This window comes from Schistocerca piceifrons, unplaced genomic scaffold (genome assembly GCF_021461385.2).
Source record: "Schistocerca piceifrons isolate TAMUIC-IGC-003096 unplaced genomic scaffold, iqSchPice1.1 HiC_scaffold_265, whole genome shotgun sequence".
NCBI classification, from domain to species: Eukaryota; Metazoa; Arthropoda; class Insecta; order Orthoptera; family Acrididae; genus Schistocerca; species Schistocerca piceifrons.
In genome coordinates, this window is record NW_025728477.1 from 65001 (window position 1) to 70141 (window position 5141).

The 5141-nt window shown below is 56.7% G+C and overlaps 1 non-coding gene across 1 annotated transcript in view; it reads right to left on the reverse strand.

The window, feature by feature from the left end:
• The window catches only part of LOC124743820, a 1909-nt gene extending 1506 nt beyond the window's left edge, over positions 1–403 (reverse strand). Inside the window, exon 1 of the ribosomal RNA XR_007010575.1 lies at positions 1–403. This exon is cut by the window's left edge and continues 1506 nt beyond it. This is a non-coding gene — a ribosomal RNA (small subunit ribosomal RNA).
• Between the last annotated feature and the right edge of the window lie 4738 nt (positions 404–5141).

Here is a 5141-nt window from a genome sequence, read left to right on the forward strand (position 1 = left end):
CTCCGGAATCGAACCCTGATTCCCCGTTACCCGTTACAACCATGGTAGGCGCAGAACCTACCATCGACAGTTGATAAGGCAGACATTTGAAAGATGCGTCGCCGGTACGAGGACCGTGCGATCAGCCCAAAGTTATTCAGAGTCACCAAGGCAAACGGACCGGACGAGCCGACCGATTGGTTTTGATCTAATAAAAGCGTCCCTTCCATCTCTGGTCGGGACTCTGTTTGCATGTATTAGCTCTAGAATTACCACAGTTATCCAAGTAACGTGGGTACGATCTAAGGAACCATAACTGATTTAATGAGCCATTCGCGGTTTCACCTTAATGCGGCTTGTACTGAGACATGCATGGCTTAATCTTTGAGACAAGCATATGACTACTGGCAGGATCAACCAGGGAGCTGCGTCAACTAGAGCTGAGCAGCCGGCCGCCCGGGAGTGTGTCCCGGGGGCCCGCGCGAACACGCAAGCGTCCGCTCAATCATTCTGCAAACAGGAGGAGGCTGAGCTCCCCTGCACAATACACCTCGAAACCCTCTCAGGTCCCGGCGGCGCGCAGCGCCGTCCCAAGTACTTGGTCGGGTTCGAGAGAGGCGCAATCGCCCGGAGTTAGGCGAGTAGACGCTTTCGGTGCGACCACCCGTGCTCCCAACTGAGCTTGCCGCTGCCGACAGAGGCCCGGGAGCGTGCTGTCGTGGCATTGCCGGCGGGAGACAACACGCGCCACCTACGGTGACCGGCAGCTCCAACGCCAGCGCCACAGAAGGACAAAAGCCCCACTTGGGTGCCGAAGCGAACTCTCCCAGCACAGCGCACGCGCCAACACATCCGCACAGCTGCGATACAAACCACCAGCGAGAACCGCTGGGGCGACCGAGCAGCAGACGGCGTCGCGGCGCCGAGCGCCGGGCGGCGGCGCATCCTCAACGCACACAGTCCTCAATCGGACCAGCACACTGAAGATGTCCACCGCGCTTCGCACCGGGCCCGCGAGGACCTACTTTGGCCGCACGGCGCCGCGCGCAGGGTGCGCCGGCGCGCAGCTGCGACGCCTGCCGCGTCCGTCGGCCGGCGCGCCTGCCACTGGCCGCCCCCACCAGCCGGCTGTAGCGCGTGCGCCCACGCACCGCGCGGCCAGCACGCCGGGAGGCGCCCCCTCACCGGCCGGGGACGGTCCCACCCAGCCACCGCCGCGTATCGCTTCACACCCAGATGCCGTTCAGTTTCGTCGGCATGGTGGGTATCGCTGGAACAACCGGTTAGTACCTCAACCTATCGTCGCCATCACCGATTCACCCCTAGCGAGAACAACCGCACCACAACAGGTTACCATTTGTTCATTTGCGTAACTTCACCAGAAAACGCAGGCGTCCATCGCCATTTGCAACTTCAACGATTATTGCATGCCTGTGTCAGGTGTCACGCCACACTACGTCTGCCCACATACACGCAACAAAATGTGCACGCCTAGACAATACGTGGAAGGTGGCCCCCGTACGTATGCGATGTCCATTGCTCGAACGACTGTCAACCGGCCTCTGTAGCATGTCGCAGATATGGAACGCGGTGCACCATGCCATCACGGTGTGTGAGGAGAGACGACTAGGTCCGAATACATCAACAGACAGCTCATGCTGATCGCCATCCACGGCGTCCGTTCCTCCCACACGTCTCTATGGCGTACCACACTGCAATCCAGCTCTCATAGGGAGACGACACGTAGCTGCGTGCACAATATTTGCACTGTATGGTCCGCCGTTTTTGGGCGCAGTCGTTGTGCGGTCACACATGTGCCACGATGTATCATTCAGTACATAAGGACGAATGTGCAGTACAGATTGTGGTTCACGCGTACGACATCAGCGGACAGTTGACACAGGCCGCACCACAACGTAGCCTGAGTACGTCGCATGCGAAGGGCATTGAACATGCAAACTTCTCACCAACCAGCTTGCGAAGGCAGGGGGCAAGGTGGGGACGTGGGGAGGGGCGGCATGTACGTCCTGCTGCCATCCACATTACAGTGTACAGCAGGAGCATGTGGAAAGTGAGCAAGACTTGCAAGGTGTTTAACATGAAGCGATACACAGGGGTGCGGGCAGTGCGAGTAGCGAACTATATTGCGAGGGTTGCGGGTGGGCAACACTACAGTAATTGAACGAGTCGTATAACAATTACAGAGCAGGTTTAGGCGACAACGTGGGTTACGTTAAGGCGACAACATGGGTTAGGTTAAGGCACAACATGGGTTAGGTTAAGGCACAACATGGGTTAGGTTAAGGCACAACATGGGTTAGGTTAAGGCACAACATGGGTTAGGTTAAGGCACAACATGGGTTAGGTTAAGGCACAACATGGGTTAGGTTAAGGCACAACATGGGTTAGGTTAAGGCACAACATGGGTTAGGTTAAGGCACAACATGGGTTAGGTTAAGGCACAACATGGGTTAGGTTGAGGCACAACATGGGTTAGGTTAAGGCACAACATGGGTTAGGTTGAGGCACAACATGGGTTAGGTTGAGGCACAACATGGGTTAGGTTGAGGCACAACATGGGTTAGGTTAAGGTACAACATGGGTTAGGTTAAGGTACAACATGGGTTAGGTTAAGGTACAACATGGGTTAGGTTAAGGTACAACATGGGTTAGGTTAAGGTACAACATGGGTTAGGTTAAGGTACAACATAGGTTAGGTTAAGGTACAACATAGGTTAGGTTAAGGTACAACATAGGTTAGGTTAAGGTACAACATAGGTTAGGTTAAGGTACAACATAGGTTAGGTTAAGGTACAACATAGGTTAGGTTAAGGTACAACATAGGTTAGGTTAAGGTACAACATAGGTTAGGTTAGGTTAGGTTAGGTTACACGTTGTTGTACGGAAAGGTGTAGGGGGGGGGGGGGGGCGGGGGCGGCAGGTTCGTTGATAGTGATTATAGTAAGTGAATGCTTGTGACATGATCAGATTTGTCACGTCAGGATGCACCTTTGGCTTATTAGAGGCGGCGCTCCAATTCTATGCTTGTGTGAGACCTGTGTCTTTGACTCATGTCATTGTTTGTGCGCTGTGACAGGAGGTACTATTGTGATGTTGGGTGCACCGTTGTATAGGACATGTGTGGGTGTTGGTGCCTGGTCTGCGCAATGGTGGATGTCGAAAGGCTGGGATATTGTATTTTCCGCACGGACCTCCTGGTCTGGTTGTGATAGTGTGGATTGTGTAATGTGGCGGAGAAGATGCACTGGATGTTGTTCCATGCTGGTGCTTACATATTGTATGTGCGCCTGTTAGAAGCAGAGAGTGGTGCGTGATCAGAGTGTCTGGCTGACGTGTGGTTCCCATTTTGGGCAGACTCTTTCAGCATGTATACGGACAGTTGTGTATATTTGCTGTAGTTTGATGGCTCTGCATTGATTACTAATCAGCGCCGTGTGTACGGGTAATCTGGTTCCAGTCCAAAATGTTCCATCTGTGTACATTAGTGACAAAGACTCCCCCCATGCAGTGGGGCTCGGTCTGTTATAACTCTTCCGCGTAATATATTTGCCCCACGTTTTTGCGACTGCGAGTGCGAGTGCAACGCGCATGGGGACCGACATGCTGATGGCTCGGTATCGGACGCCGTACAGTGAGCAACGCGATCGCGTCTCTCGCTCGTAAGTGGTACAGGTCGCGGCTCATGTATACGGACAGCGGGAATGTCGCATATTGGAAATAACTCTTCATGAAACGCAAGTTATAGGGGTGGATTGCACTTTACGAGTGCGGGAAACGTCCGCCGTTCATCCGCTGGAGGTGCGAGTTTGGCGGTTGGGGTGGTGCACGAACGGGTGCGGGTGGCGTCATTGCCGGTCCACGGCTTCGTGCGGCAGAGCCACTGGAGATTGGGTGCTATGGTCGACAGAGGCTGCAGCCTTTGTGGGTGGCGTCGAAAGGCGGCCACTGTGGCGCCATCGCTGTCTTAGTCGGCTTGGCGTCTCATAGATGGCGGTAGCGTCGTTGCAGGAGGTCATGTTGCGGGAGACCTACAGATGGCGGTATGTTTTGTGGTGCGGACGTAGTGTTGTCAGATGCGCATAGATGGCGGTATTGCATGTGGTGTCGCCCTATTTTCATAGATGGCGATACTGTTTTGCCGGCATGGGTGGCGTAGTTCCGTCGGATCCCTGTAGGTGGCAGTGTGCTATGTCTACTGTCGACACCCACGGCACCACTATCTATCTATCTATTTCCTAATACCTCGCCCCCCCCCCCCCGCCCCTACAGACTTATCACCACACACACTAACCGCCCCGGGGACTTGCCAACGACACACCCTATCCCAAGTCTATTTTCTTGCGGAGCATCATGTGTTATTATATTTTATTTCACATCCATCGGTTAGGGGTACTGGCGTTCACCGGACGGCGGCGGTGGACGCCGTGGTACCACGGGACGGCGACAACGTACCAGACCCCGCCGGGCACCGCGACCACCGCACGGCACCCACCCGACGCCGCCGCCTCCACGCGACGCCCCGGCCGGTGGGCCGACATCGACCGTCCGGCACCCACCGCGGCACCCGGCGCCGGCCGCCAAAGCGATACGCTATAGCGCGGCGGTACACACGGCGCCCGGCCGGCCGGCGCCGCCTCCCCGCGCGCACGGCGGCGGCACCCATCGCAGCGCCCACGCCAACCGATACGCCCCAGTCCGCAGCACCCACTGCAGCGCCCTGGGTGCGGCGCGCCCGCCCAGACCGATACGCCCAGAGATGCGACGTGCGGAAACTGAAAGCAAGGGGGGCCCACGCGTACCCCTGCTGGCGACCAGCCCCTGGGGGTCTCGTCTCGCGACAAGACGAATCCCCCAAGCTAGGGCTGAGTCTCAACAGATCGCAGCGTGGCAACTGCTCTACCGAGTACAACACCCCGCCCGGTACCTAAGTCGTCTACAGACGATTCCGAGTCCCGACATCGAAATATAGACACCCATGGTCGACCGGTAGGGGCAGGGCGGCGCCGGGAACAGATCCCAGACAGCGCCGCCCGAGTGCCCCGTCCGGCAAACAAGTAGGGCCCGTACGGCGCGGCGCCACGTGGGTCGACCGCGCCTAGTAAAGTCACGTATTTTCGAGCCTTTCGACCCTCGGGACTCCT